Consider the following 26,264-nt stretch of genomic DNA (forward strand, 5'->3'; position numbering starts at 1 on the left):
AATCAGCTGGTGAGGGTTATGTGGCATATCATAATTTTGTTAACTTCGTAGCGAAAAAAATTAAAAAACTGTTGTGCAATCTATTGTGGGTTAAAAAACCAGTATGGGTCTCTGACCAAATTAAAATTTAGCATCATGGAAAAACGTCTGGAACGATGGCCGAGTCGACAAAGGTTTCGGTTCTTAGTATTTACTCACAGAGATTTTATCAATATTAGAAATCATTCCAAAGGTGTAAACCCAGGCGACCTGTGCAAGGTTTTAAATAAAGGTTACGCGCCTGTTATACGTGGTGCGCATAATAAAAAATAGGGAGAAGGGGTTACTACAGTTCACATGATTATAGAATCCTCTCAAAACATTTTTAGTCTCTAGGATTTTCTGGCAACTACTTTGCAGAGGTTTCTCCACATGAATTATAAAGTTGTGGCAGACTATCAAGATATATGTTTTGCTTATTTTCCAATCAATTTGATGATTTATAAACGCAAATTCTATATTTATATTTCGAGTGATTGACTTGATGTTTTCCATTTCTTTTAGGCAAATAATTTATTAGTGAAATATGATTTCATTTATGTTATTTAAAGTCCTGATGAAGGCTCTACACTGCTACTCCTTACAAGAAATCCTTTGAATAAAAGAATTGCTACACATGTATCAGAAGTTGTAACTAAGTTTAACTGACACACTTGAGGGAATCCATTTTTATTTGGGTGCCTTACTAGAGACTCTGTGTGGGGCCACCGGGCAAGTCGGTGCCACAACCGTGGTGGTTGAAGTCGTTTGCCTCTAATGTCTTGTGTCAGTCCTACTAATATAACTTTTTAAACTGAGTCAGGCACACTCTTTCTGCATTTTACTCTCAGGGTAGCGACGGCGAACAGTCAAAGGGAAGGTAGGGTGCATGGGAGGTAAAAGGTAAAGTCTTGTACTGGCAGGAAGATCCTCGCAGGTGGCCTTGTCAAGAACACTACAGAGTTCTTGCCGGTAGATATGTATGAAGTTTCTCTGAATCTCATTTCTATGACTTATTTTGCAAGTGGTTCTTCAGCCTCCTGTATGGAATATGTCTCTTTCCACCGTGAGCTAATACCACGCAGTAGGTTACAACGTGGACGTTACATCGTCCGCGTTGTTACCACACATGGCTTTACATCCCAAGTCATGTCTACGACTTGCACTAGATGGCGCGCCGGACTTAGGAATAGTATAAATTACTATTCCTACTCCAGTTAGCGCAACAGCAGGGAATGTGTTGGATTTAAAATCCAACACATTCCCTGGTGTTGCGCGCCATTTAGCGCAAGTCGTTGAAATGACTTGCGATGTAATGCCATGCGTGGTAACAACGCAGACGATGTAATGGCCGCATTGTAACCTACCTGCGTGGTATTACCCGCGTTGAAACCACTGTTTCCTTCCTGGACCACCTGATGTGGTGTTCAAAGGAAGAGATGGTCACTGTTGAAATATCTTTTCACAGGAAGGGAAGATAATTCTTCTATAGTTAATGTATCTTTGTTGAAGAGCTGGCTCTTCTTGGGCACTGCCTCCTTTCCAGTCTCTGGCCCATACTGGTGTGTTATGGCTAATGAACTTGCTGTGCGTGTTGCTTTCCTTTGTCCATCGACGGCTGCAACCAATAGAAATTTGGAGAATATGTGTTAATATAGCAATATGGAGATTAGGGCTGCTGGAGAATACGAATTTGACATAAGAGATGAAATGTTGAATATACACCTACAATGTCCAAAATACAATGGAAGACCAGAATGACTGGAAGAACTATTAAATCTGAGGGATATACATGATTGACATTGATACTTGGTTTTTGGAATGCAGCCACAGGTCATGGTAGTATTAAAATTTCTACATCTCTGGGGTTGGTGATTACAAACTGTGAGTGAAGTACCTTTATAGCACAGACAGTTAGTTGAGCATGTTCTGAAGCATTTTCCTGCATGAATATTTCGCAGCTTACAAACAGGCCCTGCTACACTACTTTGATGTGCTCCAAACTGAGAAAAGTATGCATAAGGAGTTGGATAAATGCAAAACGTGAATGTCTTTTACATGAATAACTGCAAATATTTTTACTCATTGGATATGAACATTTGGGACAGTGAAAAGCTATGTAACGGGGAGAGCGTGAAATATACAGGAGCAATGCAAAGGAAACCAGAAGAACAGTAAAGGCTACTGGAGCCAAGCAATGCACTTGATGGATGTTGATGCTGGTTTGTTGGAGTACGACCAAAGTATATATTTTTGGAATTACATGGGTGTGACCTTTCAGTCCATTTCTTTTTAGCTCACCTCGGGTAAGGTCAGGCTCCTCGCTACTGGATGCATGAGTGATGTATGTCTATCTTGGATAAGAAGAGTTTGGGCTACCTCTGCGGGGCAACAACAGGTCTTTCTTCTTAGTGTAATTGACTTTGAGATTTGGATCAGTAGATTTTAGACGTTTGGGATTTGGATCAGGAAATTCTCGTGTTCTTCCTTTTCTGTGTCATATTCCAGAGAGGCCCAATCAGATGTCAAAGAAAAAACCCACATGATGGCAAAGAAAAAACCCACAGGGAGTAAGGTGTGACTTAACCACTCCTCAACTCAGGCTCATACTAATCAGCAGCAAGTGCAGTCCCAACCTAAAATGGCCACCAGAAGTTGTAGCAGATGTGCTGTACTGCTCCGAAAGGAGGTCTGGCCTCAGCAAGGATCTGCTCTGAAACCTGTTGGACAGAGTATTCCTGCACCTGACTGTACATCCATGGCTGCAGTTTTGCTCCTTTCCTGCTGTTTCATTATCAGCATATGAAGAATGGCTATGGCACTAAAGTATATAGCATAGCATTGCCATGAATACATACCTGTTAGCCCTTTCACAATACATTACCAAATAGATCATAATAATGAAAATGTAGTTTCTTTCGATGAAGCCACACCAAGCATTGGCAATGTCAATTTGTCTGGCCTATGAATAAAGGTGCCTTTTGTGTCAATGATGGGTTTAGGTCTTCAGAAAGTTAAATTACATGCAGCCAGTCGCTCATATTTACACTCATGTATTCATTTATCCATCCAGTGACATGCTTGCGTCCCCCTTTCCCTTTGACACCCCAATAAAACACACAGAAACGTAACAACATACGCAGGATAAATCAAAAGAAAACAATTCGAAAAAAAGAAAAGATGCTGCTGTCTGACCACAGTGATAAAAAGAGTAATAAACAAAGGAAGATGCCCGTGCTGCTATTTAATTGATTGCCCTATTTTTGGCTAAACATAAGAAAATAGAACAAATGTTTATTTCGATCAAACAGTATCGATTTTTCTTTTCTTTTCTTTTAATTTCATTCATTTATTCATTTTTTTGTTTGGAAAATTAAATTAGACCAAGTTTATCTTTTAAGACCTTATGTACAACAAACATGAAATCACATATATTTGAAATTCTATTTACAATCATAAAATCAGAAAATACATATCAACGTAATCTCATTCAAACAGTCAATCACACCACTTTCACACCACAATATATACAAAATATATATAGGAACAGACAAAACAGAAAACATATGAATTATTTCCAAATTGTAATTAGATGAATTACAACAAAGCCATGAATATTTCTTATATTTTACAAAAAATCATAGATTTTTTTACGATTTTTGGTTCTTTTTAAGGCTTATAGAGTCTACGCGTTTCGAACTCATATGATTATTGAGTTCTCATCAGGACCATAGTCTCTCAATCAAATTTGAAACCAGAAGGGGTGCGGATGTATCCGTTGATGACCCTGGTCCACAACCCTGCCGCGTCGGGAATCGAACCCTGGTCCCGGGCCGTCCTCTGCTTACAGGTCTGCCGCCTCTAACCAGTGAGCCACACCACTCCACATAATGTGATAACAATCCAAAGATAGAGGCCAGTAGGCTTTAGCCACATCAGCGTGGCGCACATTCCTGCGCTGTGCTGAACGTTCTAATGAGCTAATGGGCTCATGACGGAACGGTTCCGTCATGAGCACAGGCCAACTAACGCTCATGACGTAACCGTTCCGCCATGAGCATCGAAGGGGTTAGAAAATGGTCTTCACAATAAATAAGTCAGGCCTACAGCTTTTGTCATTCTTTTTATAAAATAATAAACATATCATACAGTGATATCTGGCATAAAAGTTCCCTGTGCACCAATCAAGCCTGTAATGATTATCATTGGCTTTTCACCATAATCAGCTCAGGGCTACTGTACTGAGTGTAAGGTTTCCCACAAGGCAACCACCAGGCATACAGTCATACAATTGTAAATGTATACAAAAGTTAAGTTTCACAATAAATACACCACCCTACTTCCTTTATCATAACATCTCATAATCAACAGGCCAGGTCAATAGCTTGCTACCATGACCAACGTAGCCCTGCTGTATTTAGTATGAGCTTTGCCACTAGCAAAAAGTGCAATACAAGCACTCATTTTAGTGGAAGCAACCACATTCTGCCCAATCAAATCCTGTACCTAGGAGAACCAACATCTGGGTGGATTCTAAGCCCCTCTCACAGTAGAACTCTGAAAGCTCCTTTTTGTTAATTAAATACAGACAGGTGATATCTGTGTTGCAAGGCCAGACGTAAACATCCATATAGATAAGTTTAGCCATGGGCACAACATAGTGCTCTCATACAACTGCACTTAGAAGTTTCAAGTTAATGATGGAAGAGGAGAATGCTGCGACTGGAACACAGCAGTGCATTCCTCATGACTGCCCTCCTTCCATCTTTGCTGGCGCCAGAGCAAAACAAACACCATAAATGATACTCCTAGGAACATACTTTAACAGCCCTACAATGCCAAGTGCCTGTCCTAGAGAGGTCAAGGAAGCCCTACTGCTGCTGGCTGAGGCTGCTGAATAAACACACACAATAATTTCAGCTACATGGAGGGGAAGCACTTTTGTCGTGGAAGCACAAAACCTCTGCCACATCAAAATATGGACTCCTGTCTACCAACATGTGAGAGGGGCAAAAGCCCCTTTCTGTAGTACTCCTGAAAGTTCTTTTTCAACTTGAACACATAAGGTCTGGCGACAGCTACACTACAATTTCAGATCTAAAAACTGGAGGGGTGATGGAGAAGCCTCTGTACTGGAGTCACAGGTCATCAGGGGGAGAGGGACACTTAAGAGGGCCCAGATTTGGAACGGGGGGCTAGGTAGGGAGAAGGATGCACACTCCTTTTGTTGTGTAAAGATTGGGACGAGGATAATGATGAGGCAGCAGCAGGGAGTTTTCCTGTTTAATGTGCCTCTCAAAATGTGGTTGGTCTGCGTTAGCCAGTGAAATGTGATACTGGAGAAAAGAAATGCTTTACAACTAAAATGTTTCAGGGCACAGCCAGTCTCATGTTGTGCATCAGCATCTCTGCTGGCTTTTACCATTTATTGACATATTAGGAAATGACTCACTTTTCCAATAAGCTACTCCTCTCTGATCTTCCCATCTTTGTTCTTAATAAACACAGCAGGACTCCTCATATAAGCCCATTGTTTGATTTCTGTGGCTCAATAAGGCATGAGTGATCTGCTCTGTGGGAACCAAACATTTCCAACATTTTAACACTATAGAGGTCATGTTTGACTTGCAGCCACTCCTAATCAGCCAAATGAGCTAAGCACACATTCCAGCATGCATAGTGCTGTTGACTGAAACATCTGAATCTGAACTGAAAAGTCACCCTCCTGAGAGCCCTGATGTAGTGTACATTAGGATGCACCAGCAGTCTCTCTATGCTAGAAAATACAGGCCATCATATGTTTCTTGTGGTATCTGGGTAATGTCATTGTTGGGCCAGGAATGTCCTCTGCCCAGTAAACAGGTGAGTACTCCTGCACCGAGTTAACCACCTGAATGTGATATCTGGTATTGTGACTTTTTGTGGCCCAGTTCACACTCTATGCCACGATCACACTGAGACTTTAGACTCTATTGTCCAGATCCCGGTTCTGAGACCTGGAGGGCGCACAACTGTTCCCTCTTATTGATTCTGGACTGCTGCCCATGTCATTTGAATAATTCTAGATCTGAACAGGCCTTTTTCTCTGATTCATGAGAGTCCATTTCTAGTGTGTGCTTTGTAATGCATGCTTGATAGCAGGATTCTGTGTGGATGTGAGTATGAGACTGCTGAGATCGATGGGATCGGTTATGGATTGCCCATAGTTTTACATGGCGCAATATAGCAGTTGTAGTCAGAAGACCAATCTCCCAGAGGTAAGGGGACATCACCTGCGGTCTGCGGATCTTACAGGCAGAGCTTTGGACCTTGGAACTTCCCTGAGCTGCTGAGAAGGGTGAAAAATGTGTCTGGCCCTGCAGGAGCCGACTACCTGAGGAAGGAGAAGGCTAGCTGCTCAGCCTGGAAGAGCTGCAGCTCAGAAGAGTGGTGGAGTGGATTGTTTGCTGGAGAGCAATCAGAGTTGAGCTGAGTCAGGCCAAAGGTCCTTTAGCCTCCCCGAGTTCTGTGTTTAGGCAAAATGAACCGAACCTGCTTGCCGATGTCCCCAAGCATGCCCGGTTGCCCGCTCCTTGACCACTACCAGAGGAGTACAAGGGACTGTGCTGATTCTATCTTCTGCACAGCAAGACCGGGGACAAGGGCCAGAGTAGGGAGGGCAACCTCCGAGAGTGCTGAGGGCCGCCAAGTCAGAGACATATGATGGTATGTTGAAGCTGGATCACTATCCCTTCAAAACCTGATTATGATCTTGTCGGATTCAGAAAGACCTACAGTGATGGGTAGTGCTCTAGAAAAGAACATACAGTCTGCAGTGATCTTGGCCACAGATGCTTCTGGAGCGCGGCTGGTGTTGCATCCTCAATGGGTGTATGACACTCTGTCACTCCAAGTGACAACACAAGGTTGAGCCCTGGTCTCTCTATTAGTCCTTCCAGGGAAGGGCTAATGGAAGCCTGAGGGGTAAAGGAAAGGGCCTTGAGTGCAAGGTACAGATGGTGAAAATGGACCATACTGTTCTGCTTACTTTCTGAGCTTACAGTTGCCTTCATGACTCTAGGAAGCAGTGGTACCGAAGGCACTGTCACAGGTACCTAATGGCAAACTAAGATGTCCATGCCAACTTTGGGTACCTTTTAATGCATGGCGACTGTCAAATAAGGAAGTTGAGTGGGCAGTGGACATTGCAAATTACCCATAGTGACTTTACCTCTAGGGCATTTGTATCATATTTACAGGGTGAGTCAGAGGCGATTCAGGCTGACAGCATGCTGTCCAGAGTATTTATGACTAGAGAGGAGACAGTTTGGTTCCTAGCTCCGTTCACAGCCACAGTTAAGATCGATGCCTTGGCAGAGACGAGGCTGATCTCACAGAAAAGTGGTTTTCATGAGAGGGGTGGACAATGTTTTGCAGATAAGCTGAGCAGAGTCTTTCCCTCCTTGTTGGTTCTTTCTCTTCCAGAAGAAATGTTATGCCTGGTGTGGGGGCACTAAAAGTACAGGACTTGGACTCTTTTACCTAGAAAGAGAATGTCAGTTTCAGGTGGAGGAGATTTAGGATTGAATACTCCTGTTCATGTCAGGAGGGAGGAACATTTATGATCTTTTTAAATTTATTTGTAGGATGTATAAAGTAGATCACACGTTTGTAAAAATATTACATTTTCAATGCATACAACATAAGCCCAGACTTAAAAGTACTAGTTTCTTCAGCAAGGAATTACATTCAGAAAAAAGAATCATGTCAAACAAAAGTACAAATGTATTAGTAATAAATATTAGTTAGAGTCATTAAAATAATTCCCACCCATGCAAATTTACCTATGCGAGACCTAAAAAGTTAAGAGTATGCACAATAATTTTTATAGGGTTCTTGATATCAACTCAGATATACATCCTCTACTTGAGATTAGGATTTCCGTCAGTATGCTAGTTTACAGGCGATGCTATTTACCCCGCTGGTGCCATTTAGGAATAGCTTTTGTTGTTTAAGGTATTATTTCTAGTACCTAGGCCTTTAACTTGTCCCCTTAGGGAGCTGAGGCCCCTAGTGAGCAGGTCTCAGTCCTTAGCATTTTTTCAAATCATTTGGTCGTTCGATATTGAGACAGGGTTATATTAAAGATGGCTTCTTTTTCCCATGAAAAAAAACAGATAATTCTGTAATATTTTGCTCTGATTCTTTCTTCACCAGAGGAAGAGTGCATTGGTGTATTGGGTGCCTTCAGGCTGTCACCTGTTTGTACCACAAAAGGGACATTAGGCAGTGCAATAGCTTCTTCTTAAAATTTGGACCTGTTCGACACAGGCTCAAGCATCCATGTCTTTTCTGTGTCTATAGCTCTGCTTCTTCATTCCTACAGTTTACATTTTAGCTGATCAGATACACACCCCGGGATGGGGGGCAGCAAATCAACCAGGGGTATAGCAGGCTCTTGGGAGGCACATTTGCAGAGCCGCAATATGGCCGCCCTGAGTTTGGCCTTCAGGTGATTGGGGCTCATTCTCTGGTGTACTCTCCAATGTCTTGACCATTTCAATTATTTGTTCTCTTAAGCACTCGTTTAAAAAAAAGTCACAGGTTTTCTGCCTTTCTAGTGCTGTTAGTGTTAGTTAGTGTCTTGCTCATATCCCAATGCTGGGTAGCGACTGGGACTTGAGCGCTACGAAGCAAAGCAGCATTAAAGGATGTTGTGGCTCGGATGGCAGTGAGGCCTGAGGGGGGGTGGAGATGGGGGGGACCGACAGGGAAGTGTCAGGCAATCGAGGGGTCAGATTTGATATGTAAATTTGAAGAACTGTATTGTACTACTGTTACAGGTGCTATTACCATACCGTGTATACATGTGCCACGACTTACCACTGTTATGAAAACAATAAAAATGTTAAAAATAAAAAAAGGATGTTGTTTAAGTGTCAGAGCTGCCGACTTTAGAACTAGGGAACCCGGTTCGAGTCTCTGCTCAACATCCTGTAACTCTGGGAAAATAGCTTAATCTCCCTATGGCTACCAAAAAATGAATGTATCCTTGTGTAATGTAGCTGGAGCTCATCTAAAGTGCTCCAAAACCGTCCGGTTGAATTTGTGCTATATAAAAAGTGCAGAAAAAAAATATTTATGGCTCAGTACACTATACATTGGTCAAATATTCATAACAATTATAATACAGAAGCAATGCCCTGATTTCTAGGCATAGGTACGTGTATGATGGTCAGGTTCTATAGATTCTAGTCAAGAGTTCATCATGAATAAAGTTTCAAAGGAATTATTTACGAGAATTTTCAATATGTAGTATACAAAAGCATTTATTTCAACATTTCTGTGACATTGTGATTCACACTAATGAAATGAAAACCACAAGCAATAAAGAAAGAAAAATACCAATTACTTCATTGGATCAAGTGAGGATATCAGGACATAAGTCTCAATTATTTTCTTATGAGGCAATGTTCTTGTGGAAACAATTCTTAAGATTATAATACACGTTGAATATTTACAAAATGCGCTCGAAGTGACAAGGAAAGGGAGACAGTTGAGTGGGTTGGGTGTGGTTGGGTGGAGGTGAGGACTGGGTAAAGGGTGTTGTGACCTTATTACAATCACAGTGGTTTCAAGTGCAACCTTTACAGACTAATATAGTTCATTAGTTCCGTTATATTCTTTAGCATAGGATCTGTATTACTCGATGGGTTACTTCCTATGTTAAGAAAGTACTAAACAATCCGGTCTACGTTTCGACCCCCTGGGTTAAGGGTTGATTGAAGCCTCAAGCTGGGGTCTTCTTCAGGACAAGGATGTGCAGGAGCGCCTAAGAAATGATATTTTTTAAGGAAGACTAAATCAGAAATTGTACTTCGATAAGGTACTGTGTTACTACAAATACTCGAATGAAAAGTGGGCTTCTTACTTCATATAGGGCCGTCCAGTGGCCTATTAGGGATGGAACCGGGGTCGGTTCCATGTTGTTGTAAGAAAGCCTGAAAATGTATTAAAATGGGAATTGAGGTACTGGGTAACTTAGGATGAGACTGTGAGCAAGCATGCTCGAAGAGATACCATCCGGGGACACTTACTAGGGCATCATAGATTTTCCAATCAACTGGTTCAGTAGTCTCAAGTCTGGGCGCGTCTGGATATTATGAATCAATCTGTTGATTAAAAGAAAAAGGGTGTGTTGTTGTTATCCTGTCTGATTATATGGAGGGGTAGTCAGACCAAAGTCGATATTTAAAACCCTTATTAAAAAACAATTAGACATCTTGATGTGAAAAGATGTCGTTGTGGCAGGGCCTAGTAAAACTGAGATTCCCCACATATCGACATAATGATCAAGATTTATGCGTTAAAGACGCAAAGCACAGTCTAATCGAATCTTACACCTTTATGAAAGGATGCAGTTCGACATACTCATTGCTGGACGGAAAGATGTCACTTGTTATCAGAACACTTCTGAAGAAATAAAGTTCGGCAAGCTTAAATGCGGGTAAATTAACAAAAACACCGTCTGGCTAACGATCCATGTCGGATCAGCTTGTTTTACCAGCAGGGTGGAGTCGGAGCGTGAAAATTACCTTGTTTAAAAGTAAAGCACATCGGGTCCTCAGGACTCAATCCTCCTCCGTGCTTGTCTCAGCGCTGCCCGATCGCGAGTGAACCGCGAGGTGCAGGCGCTGAATACTTCCTGGAGGCTCGGCGGAACCGACCAATCAGGTGGCAGCGCGAGCCTACTGCCAAGGGAGAGTCTCACAAGTGCGAGATCGGAGGGGTTAGGCGGTCTCCTTCGGCTCAAGGCACCATGCCGGCGCGAGTGCGTTTAATAGGCAGATTGTATTCAAGAATTACAGCTCTTATCTAATGAGGGGGATAAAGCGTACAGCGCTTAATACCATCCTGTGTGTGACCCCATATCTAATGAGTGGATGCTGTTCTTGTATGAGACTATTACCTAGACATGTCTATCATTAGTCTAAGGATGAAATAGATAAGTATGTAATACATATACAAACGTTTAAACACTCTAAGTAACATGCCGACATAATTGAGCAAGCTGTGCATTATGATATGATAGGCCTATGATAACTCTTCACACAAATTGTAACTTGAGCATTGAGTAGCTGAGTGGTCTACAAAATCTCATCAGTGTATATTCAGTATTCCATCATGCAGACACCATAGGGGTGTAATACAAAAACAGTATACATGTTCACATGGCAAATCAGGATCCTAGGGCTATTCACAATCAATCATAGCCATTTGGGAGAATGTTGCATCAAGTTCATTTAGACCATTTCTTACGGAGTTAAAGCGCTGCATCCATTTACATTCTCTTACATTTAAGACAGAGTCTAAGTCCCCACCCCTGGGTCCAAGCGTGATTTTTTCTATAACCACCCATTTGAGAGATTCAGGTGTGTGGTTTTGTGACTGAAAGTGTTCCACTAGGGGTGCCCCCACAGTTTGACATCTTATTCTGCTGCAGTGTTGTAGTATCCTGTTTTTAATCTTCTGCTTGGTTTGGCCAATGTAAATAAGGCCACAAGGGCACAGAATGGCATATATCACACTGTTACTATTGTAGTTCGTCAATGTTTTCAAATCAATGGTGATGTTGTTGTGGGTAATGCTCTTAGTTTCAATGCATAGGGCGCATGCCTTGCAATTGCTGCATTTATAATTCCCAATGATATTGGGGAGATTCCACGTTGTTTGTATGGTAGGGGCTGCTGGGGTGTCTAACAAAGAGCGAACTACCATGTCTCTGATACTTTTGGCCTTTTTGAATGCATGCATGGGTGGTTCTGGGACTTCGATCACGTCTGATATAATACTCCAATGGTTGTTGATTATCTTGCGGATCTGATTGCTTTTGCTGCAGAAGGTTGTGACACAGATCATTCTATTGGCTGGAGTCTGGCGATTTCTTGGTACAAGTAATGTCTCTCTATTGTTAAACCAAGCTCTTTTTCGTGCTCTTTTGACCAATCTTTTGGGGTATCCTCTTTCCAGCAATCTACAGATCAGTTCATCTGATTCAGCAAAATAATCCTCCTTCATGGTGCAATTCCGCCTGATGCGGAGGAATTGCCCAAAGGGCAAGTTGTCACGGAGGGCCCGTGTATGGTGGCTCGTATACCTGAGTAGGGTGTTCCTCTCGCTAGGTTTCCTGTACAGAGTGGTGTTCAGTATGCCTTCTCGTTCTTTAATCGTAATGTCCAGAAAGTCAATATATTCATTACTGTGCTTTGAGGTGAATTTAATGTCTTCCGATTGGGTGTTCAGCCATTGAGTGAATGCATCTAGGTCTTGATCCCGTCCCATCCAGATCATAAAGATGTCATCTATGTATCTGTGGTATTCAGATATACTGCTCACAAAGGGATTGTTGGGTGATAAAATGGTGTGCTGTTCAAAATCACTCATATAGAGGATCGCCAAATCAGGAGCAAAGGCTGCCCCCATGGCTACCCCCTTTCTTTGCATATAAAATTTGTTTTGAAAAATGAAAAAGTTCTTTGTCATCGCAATCTCCAGGAGGTCTATCAAGAATTCAGTGGGTACCCCCGCAGGTTGAGGTCTAGTGGCTAAGGCTCTTTGTATAGTTGTTAGAGCTGGCGCCTGAGGGATACTTGTGTACAGGGACACGATATCCATTGTTACCAGTAGTTGGTTATTTTTGTCAAAGGGTTTTTGGTCAACTAGATTGATTACCTGCATGGTGTCCCTCAGGTAGGTTGGTGTCGCTTCCGCTAAGGGTTTCAAAAAGCTGTCCACATATTTACAAAGAGGCTCCAGGAGGGAGCCACACCCAGATATTATGGGCCGTCCTGGTGGTTTGTTGGGGTTCTTGTGGACCTTTGGTAAAGTATAAATCGTGGGGATCCGTGGCTGGTCCACATTAAGGTAAGTGTATTCTTTGTCTGTCAGGAAACCAATTTCCTTCCCTTTTTGGGTAAGTGTCCTGATTAGGTTTCTGATTTCCGGGGTGGGGTTGATTCTAAGTGGTTGATAGCTGACTCCATCATTCAGCTGGGACTCGATCTCTTGTTTGTAGTCATTGACATCCATGATGACTATAGCTCCCCCTTTGTCGGCGGGTTTGATCACTAAAGTCTTGTTCTTCTTCAGGTCATCAAGGGCGGTCCGTTCATTCTTGGTGATGTTTTGTTTCACATATTGCTTTGTCCTGCATAGTTCGAGTACATCTTTCGTAACCAGGCTTTCATAGGTTAGAATCCGATGGTTGACCATAGCGGTGTGGGGAGTAAAGGTTGATGGTGGTCGTAGATTGGTGAACGCTCTGGATGTATTCGGAGCTTTGTGTTGGAAGTAGTTTTTTAAGCGGATCTTACGAAAGAACTTAGTCAGCTCAGTCTTAATGTTGAACAGATTCAAATGAGATGTCGGCACAAAAGACAGACCCTTACTGAGAACCTGGATTTCATCCTTTGTCAGGATTTGGTTGGATAGATTCATGATTGGGTTGTCTCTGCTTACCAGCGGTAGGTCTTCCTTCTGGTGTTGATCTCTCCATGGTTGTCTTGCTGGAATCGTACTTGCTTGTTGGTGTAGCCTTGCTGGCGCGAGTTGTCCCAGTTCTGTGTGTTCTGTCCCCTGGTGGGTCGTCTGTTCCAGTTTCCGCCCCGTCCTCGGGGGGGTCTCCAAGTGCTGTCCTCTAAAAAAGGTTGACCAGGTGGAACAGCTGACTAAAGAAATAACTGATTTGAGAGCTGAGATCACCAGCCATTCAGCTTTCTCTACTGCAAAGGATACTCTAGAACGTTTGAACAAAACCCTCAAGGATTTTGACGTAGAGTCACAAAACAAAAAACTTGAAAAGTTGGCCAAAGACATCCAGTACTATAATAAAAAAAGAACATACCCTTACCTAGCCGAAGACTATTTCAAGCAAGACAACCAGGGACGCTTCTTCAATAGAGGCAAAGGTGGCTACAGAGGTGGACAACGAGGAGGGAGGAGATATACAAACTTCTCAGATTCGTCTTACAGTGGTAGCAGTGATAACGAAGGAGCCGGGACAAGCAGTGGCTACCACAATCAAGAAGAATGGTACCAACCTCCACAAGACCCTCAGAACAGACAACAGCAACCTTTTTTAGAGGACAGCACTTGGAGACCCCCCCGAGGACGGGGCGGAAACTGGAACAGACGACCCACCAGGGGACAGAACACACAGAACTGGGACAACTCGCGCCAGCAAGGCTACACCAACAAGCAAGTACGATTCCAGCAAGACAACCATGGAGAGATCAACACCAGAAGGAAGACCTACCGCTGGTAAGCAGAGACAACCCAATCATGAATCTATCCAACCAAATCCTGACAAAGGATGAAATCCAGGTTCTCAGTAAGGGTCTGTCTTTTGTGCCGACATCTCATTTGAATCTGTTCAACATTAAGACTGAGCTGACTAAGTTCTTTCGTAAGATCCGCTTAAAAAACTACTTCCAACACAAAGCTCCGAATACATCCAGAGCGTTCACCAATCTACGACCACCATCAACCTTTACTCCCCACACCGCTATGGTCAACCATCGGATTCTAACCTATGAAAGCCTGGTTACGAAAGATGTACTCGAACTATGCAGGACAAAGCAATATGTGACATCCTTGTCCTGAAGAAGACCCCAGCTTGAGGCTTCAATCAACCCTTAACCCAGGGGGTCGAAACGTAGACCGGATTGTTTAGTACTTTCTTAACATAGGAAGTAACCCATCGAGTAATACAGATTCTATGCTAAAGAATATAACGGAACTAATGAACTATATTAGTCTGTAAAGGTTGCACTTGAAACCACTGTGATTGTAATAAGGTCACAACACCCTTTACCCAGTCCTCACCTCCACCCAACCACACCCAACCCACTCAACTGTCTCCCTTTCCTTGTCACTTCGAGCGCATTTTGTAAATATTCAACGTGTATTATAATCTTAAGAATTGTTTCCACAAGAACATTGCCTCATAAGAAAATAATTGAGACTTATGTCCTGATATCCTCACTTGATCCAATGAAGTAATTGGTATTTTTCTTTCTTTATTGCTTGTGGTTTTCATTTCATTAGTGTGAATCACAATGTCACAGAAATGTTGAAATAAATGCTTTTGTATACTACATATTGAAAATTCTCGTTAAATAATTCCTTTGAAACTTTATTCATGATTAACTCTTGACTAGAATCTATAGAACCTGACCATCATACACGTACCTATGTTAACTGACCCAGGTCAGAGAGTTCTTAGGGTATACCCCATTGTAAACTCACTACTGATTTCTAGGCAGCAATATTATTTAAAATATGTAAAGCACTCGGATACCCTTGGTTCTAGCCAGCGCTATATAAAACTCAAAAATAAATAAATTGCACTGATTGGGTATTTCTTAAGAACATGTAGACTTGTGTTTTGGTTGAATGGAGCTTGGAGTAGTTAATATAAGGAGGGTGATGGCAGGCATTGCAGTGTAAACACAGCTCAAAAAGAGAAGGTACCTACTGTAATGGGAAGCTTGCCAAGTTATGGAAGTCCGAATAACCAGCCATTAACTGGAAGTTATGGTGCAGCATATGAAAGTCAGGGCAGCATGAGTACATACAGTAAGTAAACTAGTTGGGTGCCATTGTATCTCTAATACAAGTAACTGCAACTGTGCGAGTCACATGCTTAAATGGACATTGCTGAATTTCAGTCCGTGCCCTTGATTCTTCTAAAAATTGCCAGCGCAGTATCTCACCGCTCAAACTATTTTCATATTTCTGTATACTAAATCCCCACTAATCCTGTTTGAATTCCAGAGTAGCATGCTACCTGCCAAAAAGTGCTTCAACACCACATCGGAGGTAGCAAGTGCTATATAAATGCAAACCCTTCCCTCTTCTATCCCTCCACTATCCTTTTACAACCCAAATAACGGACTATCATATCCACCGCTCAAATTAATTTCATATGTCCCTTCACTAATTCACCACTAATCCTCTTGGGTTCCAGAGTAGCGTGCTACTCACAGAAAAAGTGCTTCAACACCTCGTCAGGGGTTGTAAGAGCTATATAAATGCTGACAGTACTTACAATACTACTTGAAAAGCGGCGTTTGTGGGTAGACGGCCTGTGGGTGACTGTCTGTTGATGTGCACATACCACAACTTGTGAATCAGTCGAAGGAGGAAGTCATTGAGACTTTCAGCCATTCGTCAGTCCGCGTCCCAGGGATGCCTATCAGTCCCCCATCAAGCACATGCGGTATCAATTCCCCTCTAGCCTGCAGCAGCATCCATTTACCTCACTTGAGAGCAGCTGCACTCCCTTCACCTCAACACCCCTCGGCACATAATCTTGCAAATTGTACTCCATTTTTAATCATCCAGTGATGCATCTTGACCTCCAGGGAGGGGGCTTCTGCAGTCCTATTAGGTCTCAGCAACTGATTGATTGTGTTTTCGTCTGTTATCACAAAAACCAAGCAAAACAATGTGAAAACATTTTAGTCGGAGAGTGAAAGTGACGCAGTGTCCTGTCCTCCTTCCACTTAAGTGGGTACTTCAGTGGGAAGCATCAGCCGGTAACACAGCAGGGCTGAAAAATTGTCTTGGTTAATGACATTTTTCTGCTTCACTTCTGAACCGTTTCCTGAGTATGGGGCTGTAATTCAGAAGTGATCATGTGTAAATAACCATAGTACCAATGTTAAAGATGGTTAGTCCCCACATTTTACGTAAATCCCCTAATTGTGGTGGTAATGGTGCTGGTAATACCAGTGACGGCTCCTCCATTAGGGTGGAGGGTCGTCGCCCCACTGCTTTCTCGCAGCGCAAGAAGCAGAAACATAAAATAGTAAAACTACCATTTTATGTTTCTGCTTAAGGATAGGGGCAGCCACGACGGCAGCACTGCATAGGATGACGGAAGCAGGCATTAAGGAGGTAGGAAGATGGAGGTCTCAGGCCTACAAAACCTATGTGAGACCTCAGCTGCTTTAACTCACAGGACATGCAAACCCACAGTGGGCCGAACCACAAGTGACGCATTTTCCTTACTTTAACAGGAAGGAGACCACGCTTGGTATGGGTGGTGAGGCACTCGTTCATATCCTGGATGTGGACATGGTGGCGCGATGGGGGCAATAAGACAAAAGGGGTACCAATGGACACGTGCATCCAGTGGTTGGGCTGGCTAGGGATAAGGTGGGACCAGCTGCCGGCGACCCTCGAGGAATTGGGGGCAGATACAGCATGGCACCCAGACGTACTGATAATACACCTGGGCGGCAACGACCTGGCACAGTTCGGGAGGAGGACGCTTCTGCACAACATACAGAGGGAGCTCACAGAAATAGCCAGGACATTCAGGGGCTCAGCGGTAGTGTGGTCTGAGGTAATCAGCCGGCACGAATGGAGCGGGCGGAATCACAAAAGGCAGTCAATAATTCCCCAAGAAATTGAATCTGGTGGTGAGCAAATACTGCAGGGCCAATGGCCTGGTGTCGGTAAGGCACAGGCTCATGCACACGGGTCGCCCGGAACTATACGCCAAAGCGACCTGACAAGCGAGGGTATGGGCCTGTTCTGGAGCAACCTCTGGCATTAGCAGGGTGCAAGTAGCGGGACACACGGCGTAGTCGGAGGGGGAACCGAGGGAAGATGGAAGCCTCCTAGTCGGCGTGGCGGAGAACTACGCGGATTAGTGTTGGTAACGAGGCACACCGGAGGGCGGTGTGCCAGGATGGGACCACTAACTTTGGGATACCTCACGGCTGGGAGAGATGGCCAGAGGGTAAGACCTTCAGATGCCTCACGGCTGGGTGAGGCGGCTTACGGAAAAGGGGGGGTAGCAAAAACGGAGAGACGGCGCTCACAGCCCAGCCCCCACCAGATTGCAGGGCACAACCAGAACCGGAAAGGTAGCGAGTCATGGCCTAACTCCTTGGACAAAAGCTACCCCTCTCCTCCACTCAAGTGGAGCCCAAAAATCCAACCAACCGAAAAGAAAAAGTGACTAAAAACCAACAAAATGCAGAAGTTATGTATATTGTCACTGTATTACAGAATAAAAACTGCGGCCAATAAATGACCACAACAAGAAAGAAATGTGTATTGGTTATTTAGTTGGCACAATGGGAATGCAGTATGGTGGATGTTACAAAGAGGGGAGGTGGGGTCAAGTGCAAAAGTTATGATCTGAGAGGGGCCTCAGATCACGCCATCTTGCTGTTTTTGTTCTTGTGAGAAACAAAAAGTATGACATGCCCAGTGCTGAAAACTTGAGTTTGCTCATTACCGTGGGCCGGACATGTTTATCAGCGCTCTATTGTCATGTATCTGCACCGTGTCAGCGCACCCTGACTGGGTACGTGGCGACGTGCCGAGCTGGTGCATAGCAGAATGCAGTAAAAGAATGTGTAAATACAATAAACTCATGTAATAGAGCAAAGTAGAGTGAAAAGGGCTTATAATTATGTGCTTGTCAGCACAGTGTGACTTTATGTTTATATGATGTTTGTAATCAGACTCCATCCTACGTCTTTCCAGGCTGGAGCTGCATCAGGGGCCCCTGCGCCCTTCGCCACATGTAATGAGTTTGAGATGGACCATATGCAGGGCTTTAAGTAGGATGAAAAAACTGGGGGTCTCTCAAAGGGGCGTGGCCAATGCAATTAAGGGAGTGGCTTAAATGCACCTAAGCTAAATATCTGTGCTTAGCATAGTGTGCCACCGGACTTCTATTTTGCTGTTACCGTCATTGCATTCAGATTTATAATGTAAGAAGTAACAAATACACCTACAACAAGCCAGGACTATTGCCTTTGTCAATGGGTGTTAGTTGCATAAGATAAATAGGCAGCAACTATGGCTTGTATATAGAATTGAAAAACTTCCACTTAAAGCCCTGGTGACATCACAACAATGTTGCTGCTCCTGAGTTTCAAAAAGAGAAGGGAAATCCAGAGAGAAAATGACTTTCTTGAAAGGATTTTCCTTCCCCTACAATGCTCACCTGGCATCATTCAGAAAAGGGGGGTGGTGATGAACAGAGTGTCTGAATTAAGCAGACCACTCTTACCCAGTCCAAAGATCAGGGCTTGATCCATCACCGTTATTTATCTCACTGCACCATCCCAGCTCAGAACCTGGCTATATGCAAATCAGTCTGTCCCTGGCCCAGTGCATCATGGGAACAGGGCAGCCATAATACCAAGCCAATTCTTCACCAGAAAGGAGACAAGCTACCGGGGACCGGTTTCTGGCATTTCAGCCGTCTTCGGCCCGGCTTGCTTGAATCCTGATGGTGCAGTGAGAAAGGGACTCATGTCTGAGTATACCCTGCCACACCTATAGTGGCCAAAAACGATTCAGAAAAGGGGGTGGTGATGAACAGAGTGTCTGAATTAAGCAGACCACTCTTACCCAGTCCAAAGATCAGGGCTTGATCCATCACCGTTATTTATCTCACTGCACCATCCCAGCTCAGAACCTGGCTATATGCAAATCAGTCTGTCCCTGGCCCAGTGCATCATGGGAACAGGGCAGACTAAACTACCAAGCCAATTCTTCACCAGAAAGGAGACAAGCTACCGGGGACCGGTTTCTGGCATTTCAGCCGTCTTCGGCCCGGCTTGCTTGAATCCTGATGGTGTAGTGAGAAAGGGACTCATGTCTGAGTATACCCTGCCACACCTATAGTGGCCAAAAACGATTCAGAAAAGGGGGTGGTGATGAACAGAGTGTCTGAATTAAGCAGACCACTCTTACCCAGTCCAAAGATCAGGGCTTGATCCATCACCGTTATTTATCTCACTGCACCATCCCAGCTCAGAACCTGGCTATATGCAAATCAGTCTGTCCCTGGCCCAGTGCATCATGGGAACAGGGCAGACTAAACTACCAAGCCAATTCTTCACCAGAAAGGAGACAAGCTACCGGGGACCGGTTTCTGGCATTTCAGCCGTCTTCGGCCCGGCTTGCTTGAATCCTGATGGTGCAGTGAGAAAGGGACTCATGTCTGAGTATACCCTGCCACACCTATAGTGGCCAAAAACGATTCAGAAAAGGGGGTGGTGATGAACAGAGTGTTTGAATTAAGCAGACCACTCTTACCCAGTCCAAAGATCAGGGCTTGATCCATCACCGTTATTTATCTCACTGCACCATCCCAGCTCAGAACCTGGCTATATGCAAATCAGTCTGTCCCTGGCCCAGTGCATCATGGGAACAGGGCAGACTAAACTACCAAGCCAATTCTTCACCAGAAAGGAGACAAGCTACCGGGGACCGGTTTCTGGCATTTCAGCCGTCTTCGGCCCGGCTTGCTTGAATCCTGATGGTGCAGTGAGAAAGGGACTCATGTCTGAGTATACCCTGCCACACCTATAGTGGCCAAAAACGATTCAGAAAAGGGGGTGGTGATGAACAGAGTGTCTGAATTAAGCAGACCACTCTTACCCACTCCAAAGATCAGGGCTTGATCCATCACCGTTATTTATCTCACTGCACCATCCCAGCTCAGAACCTGGCTATATGCAAATCAGTCTGTCCCTGGCCCAGTGCATCATGGGAACAGGGCAGACTAAACTACCAAGCCAATTCTTCACCAGAAAGGAGACAAGCTACCGGGGACCGGTTTCTGGCATTTCAGCCGTCTTCGGCCCGGCTTGCTTGAATCCTGATGGTGCAGTGAGAAAGGGACTCATGTCTGAGTATACCCTGCCACACCTATAGTGGCCAAAAACGATTCAGAAAAGGGGGTGGTGATGAACAGAGTGTCTGAATTAAGCAGACCACTCTTACCCAGTCCAAAGATCAGGGCTTGATCCATCACCGTTATTTATCTCACTGCACCATCCCAGCTCAGAACCTGGCTATATGCAAATCAGTCTGTCCCTGGCCCAGTGCATCATGGGAACAGGGCAGACTAAACTACCAAGCCAATTCTTCATCAGAAAGGAGACAAGCTACCGGGGACAGGTTTCTGGCATTTCAGCCATCTTCTGCCCGGCTTGCTTGAATCCTGATGGTGCAGTGAGAAAGGGACTCATGTCAGAGTATACCCTGCCACACCTATAGTGGCCAAAAACGATTCAGAAAAGGGGGTGGTGATGAACAGAGTGTCTGAATTAAGCAGACCACTCTTACTCAGTCCAAAGATCAGGGCTTGATCCATCACCGTTATTTATCTCACTGCACCATCCCAGCTCAGAACCTGGCTATATGCAAATCAGTCTGTCCCTGGCCCAGTGCATCATGGGAACAGAGCAGACTAAACTACCAAGCCAATTCTTCACCAGAAAGGAGACAAGCTACCGGGGACCGGTTTCTGGCATTTCAGCTGCCTTCGGCCCGGCTTGCTTGAATCCTGATGGTGCAGTGAGAAAGGGACTCATGTCTGAGTATACCCTGCCACACCTATAGTGGCCAAAAACGATTCAGAAAAGGCGGTGGTGATGAACAGAGTGTCTGAATTAAGCAGACCACTCTTACCCAGTCCAAAGATCAGGGCTTGATCCATCACCGTTATTTATCTCACTGCACCATCCCAGCTCAGAACCTGGCTATATGCAAATCAGTCTGTCCCTGGCCCAGTGCATCATGGGAACAGGGCAGACTAAACTACCAAGCCAATTCTTCACCAGAAAGGAGACAAGCTACCGGGGACCGGTTTCTGGCATTTCAGCCGTCTTCGGCCCGGCTTGCTTGAATCCTGATGGTGCAGTGAGAAAGGGACTCATGTCTGAGTATACCCTGCCACACCTATAGTGGCCAAAAACGATTCAGAAAAGGGGGTGGTGATGAACAGAGTGTCTGAATTAAGCAGACCACTCTTACCCAGTCCAAAGATCACAACTTGATCCATCACCGTTATTTATCTCACTGCACCATCCCAGCTCAGAACCTGGCTATATGCAAATCAGTCTGTCCCTGGCCCAGTGCATCATGGGAACAGGGCAGACTAAACTACCAAGCCAATTCTTCACCAGAAAGGAGACAAGCTACCGGGGACCGGTTTCTGGCATCTCAGCCGTCTTCGGCCCGGCTTGCTTGAATCCTGATGGTGCAGTGAGAAAGGGACTCATGTCTGAGTATACCCTGCCACACCTCTAGTGGCCAAAAACGATTCAGAAAAGGGGGTGGTGATGAACAGAGTATTTGAATTAAGCAGACCACTCTTACCCAGTCCAAAGATCAGGGCTTGATCCATCACCGTTATTTATCTCACTGCACCATCCCAGCTCAGAACCTGGCTATATGCAAATCAGTCTGTCCCTGGCCCAGTGCATCATGGGAACAGAGCAGACTAAACTACCAAGCCAATTCTTCACCAGAAAGGAGACAAGCTACCGGGGACCAGTTTCTGGCATTTCAGCCGTCTTCGGCCCGGCTTGCTTGAATCCTGATGGTGCAGTGAGAAAGGGACTCATGTCTGAGTATACCCTGCCACACCTATAGTGGCCAAAAACGATTCAGAAAAGGCGGTGGTGATGAACAGAGTGTCTGAATTAAGCAGACCACTCTTACCCAGTCCAAAGATCAGGGCTTGATCCATCACCGTTATTTATCTCACTGCACCATCCCAGCTCAGAACCTGGCTATATGCAAATCAGTCTGTCCCTGGCCCAGTGCATCATGGGAACAGAGCAGACTAAACTACCAAGCCAATTCTTCACCAGAAAGGAGACAAGCTACCGGGGACCGGTTTCTGGCATTTCAGCTGTCTTCGGCCCGGCTTGCTTGAATCCTGATGGTGCAGTGAGAAAGGGACTCATGTCTGAGTATACCCTGCCACACCTATAGTGGCCAAAAACGATTCAGAAAAGGCGGTGGTGATGAACAGAGTGTCTGAATTAAGCAGACCACTCTTACCCAGTCCAAAGATCAGGGCTTGATCCATCACCGTTATTTATCTCACTGCACCATCCCAGCTCAGAACCTGGCTATATGCAAATCAGTCTGTCCCTGGCCCAGTGCATCATGGGAACAGGGCAGACTAAACTACCAAGCCAATTCTTCACCAGAAAGGAGACAAGCTACCGGGGACCGGTTTCTGGCATTTCAGCCGTCTTCGGCCCGGCTTGCTTGAATCCTGATGGTGCAGTGAGAAAGGGACTCATGTCTGAGTATACCCTGCCACACCTATAGTGGCCAAAAACGATTCAGAAAAGGGGGTGGTGATGAACAGAGTGTCTGAATTAAGCAGACCACTCTTACCCAGTCCAAAGATCACAACTTGATCCATCACCGTTATTTATCTCACTGCACCATCCCAGCTCAGAACCTGGCTATATGCAAATCAGTCTGTCCCTGGCCCAGTGCATCATGGGAACAGGGCAGACTAAACTACCAAGCCAATTCTTCACCAGAAAGGAGACAAGCTACCGGGGACCGGTTTCTGGCATCTCAGCCGTCTTCGGCCCGGCTTGCTTGAATCCTGATGGTGCAGTGAGAAAGGGACTCATGTCTGAGTATACCCTGCCACACCTCTAGTGGCCAAAAACGATTCAGAAAAGGGGGTGGTGATGAACAGAGTATTTGAATTAAGCAGACCACTCTTACCCAGTCCAAAGATCAGGGCTTGATCCATCACCGTTATTTATCTCACTGCACCATCCCAGCTCAGAACCTGGCTATATGCAAATCAGTCTGTCCCTGGCCCAGTGCATCATGGGAACAGAGCAGACTAAACTACCAAGCCAATTCTTCACCAGAAAGGAGACAAGCTACCGGGGACCAGTTTCTGGCATTTCAGCCGTCTTCGGCCCGGCTTGCTTGAATCCTGATGGTGCAGTGAGAAAGGGACTCATGTCTGAGTATACCCTGCCACACCTATAGTGGCCAAAAACGATTCAGAAAAGGCGGTGGTGATGAACAGAGTGTCTGAATTAAGCAGACCACTCTTACCCAGTCCAAAGATCAGGGCTTGATCCATCACCGTTATTTATCTCACTGCACCATCCCAGCTCAGAACCTGGCTATATGCAAATCAGTCTGTCCCTGGCCCAGTGCATCATGGGAACAGAGCAGACTAAACTACCAAGCCAATTCTTCACCAGAAAGGAGACAAGCTACCGGGGACCGGTTTCTGGCATTTCAGCTGTCTTCGGCCCGGCTTGCTTGAATCCTGATGGTGCAGTGAGAAAGGGACTCATGTCTGAGTATACCCTGCCACACCTATAGTGGCCAAAAACGATTCAGAAAAGGCGGTGGTGATGAACAGAGTGTCTGAATTAAGCAGACCACTCTTACCCAGTCCAAAGATCAGGGCTTGATCCATCACCGTTATTTATCTCACTGCACCATCCCAGCTCAGAACCTGGCTATATGCAAATCAGTCTGTCCCTGGCCCAGGGCATCATGGGAACAGGGCAGACTAAACTACCAAGCCAATTCTTCACCAGAAAGGAGACAAGCTACCGGGGACCGGTTTCTGGCATCTCAGCCGTCTTCGGCCCGGCTTGCTTGAATCCTGATGGTGCAGTGAGAAAGGGACTCATGTCTGAGTATACCCTGCCACACCTATAGTGGCCAAAAACGATTCAGAAAAGGGGGTGGTGATGAACAGAATGTCTGAATTAAGCAGACCACTCTTACCCAGTCCAAAGATCAGGGCTTGACCCATCACCGTTATTTATCTCACTGCACCATCCCAGCTCAGAACCTGGCTATATGCAAATCAGTCTGTCCCTGGCCCAGTGCATCATGGGAACAGGGCAGACTAAACTACCAAGCCAATTCTTCACCAGAAAGGAGACAAGCTACCGGGGACCGGTTTCTGGCATTTCAGCCGTCTTCGGCCCGGCTTGCTTGAATCCTGATGGTGCAGTGAGAAAGGGACTCATGTCTGAGTATACCCTGCCACACCTATAGTGGCCAAAAACGATTCAGAAAAGGGGTGGTGATGAACAGAGTGTCTGAATTAAGCAGACCACTCTTACCCAGTCCAAAGATCAGGGCTTGATCCATCACCGTTATTTATCTCACTGCACCATCCCAGCTCAGAACCTGGCTATATGCAAATCAGTCTGTCCCTGGCCCAGTGCATCATGGGAACAGGGCAGACTAAACTACCAAGCCAATTCTTCACCAGAAAGGAGACAAGCTACCGGGGACCGGTTTCCGGCATTTCAGCCGTCTTCGGCCCGGCTTGCTTGAATCCTGATGGTGCAGTGAGAAAGGGACTCATGTCTGAGTATACCCTGCCACACCTATAGTGGCCAAAAACGATTCAGAAAAGGGGGTGGTGATGAACAGAGTGTCTGAATTAAGCAGACCACTCTTACCCAGTCCAAAGATCAGGGCTTGATCCATCACCGTTATTTATCTCACTGCACCATCCCAGCTCAGAACCTGGCTATATGCAAATCAGTCTGTCCCTGGCCCAGTGCATCATGGGAACAGGGCAGACTAAACTACCAAGCCAATTCTTCACCAGAAAGGAGACAAGCTACTGGGGACCGGTTTCTGGCATTTCAGCCGTCTTCGGCCCGGCTTGCTTGAATCCTGATGGTGCAGTGAGAAAGGGACTCATGTCTGAGTATACCCTGCCACACCTATAGTGGCCAAAAACGATTCAGAAAAGGGGGTGGTGATGAACAGAGTGTCTGAATTAAGCAGACCACTCTTACCCAGTCCAAAGATCAGGGCTTGATCCATCACCGTTATTTATCTCACTGCACCATCCCAGCTCAGAACCTGGCTATATGCAAATCAGTCTGTCCCTGGCCCAGTGCATCATGGGAACAGGGCAGACTAAACTACCAAGCCAATTCTTCACCAGAAAGGAGACAAGCTACCGGGGACCGGTTTCTGGCATCTCAGCCGTCTTCGGCCCGGCTTGCTTGAATCCTGATGGTGCAGTGAGAAAGAGACTCATGTCTGAGTATACCCTGCCACACCTATAGTGGCCAAAAACGATTCAGAAAAGGGGGTGGTGATGAACAGAGTGTCTGAATTAAGCAGACCACTCTTACCCAGTCCAAAGATCAGGGCTTGATCCATCACAGTTATTTATCTCACTGCACCATCCCAGCTCAGAACCTGGCTATATGCAAATCAGTCTGTCCCTGGCCCAGTGCATCATGGGAACAGGGCAGACTAAACTACCAAGCCAATTCTTCACCAGAAAGGAGACAAGCTACCGGGGACCGGTTTCTGGCATTTCAGCCGTCTTCAGCCCGGCTTGCTTGAATCCTGATGGTGCAGTGAGAAAGGGACTAATGTCTGAGTATACCCTGCCACACCTA

The 26,264-nt window shown here is 45.2% G+C and overlaps 1 protein-coding gene across 1 annotated transcript in view; it reads left to right on the top strand.

The window, feature by feature from the left end:
* The window catches only part of ZNF831 (zinc finger protein 831), a 530,261-nt gene that overhangs the window by 48,963 nt on the left and 455,034 nt on the right, over window positions 1-26,264 (top strand). The gene's annotated exons all lie outside the window — the stretch shown is intronic.

Source organism: Lissotriton vulgaris, chromosome 7 (genome assembly GCF_964263255.1).
Source record: "Lissotriton vulgaris chromosome 7, aLisVul1.2, whole genome shotgun sequence".
Lineage (NCBI taxonomy): Eukaryota > Metazoa > Chordata > Amphibia > Caudata > Salamandridae > Lissotriton > Lissotriton vulgaris.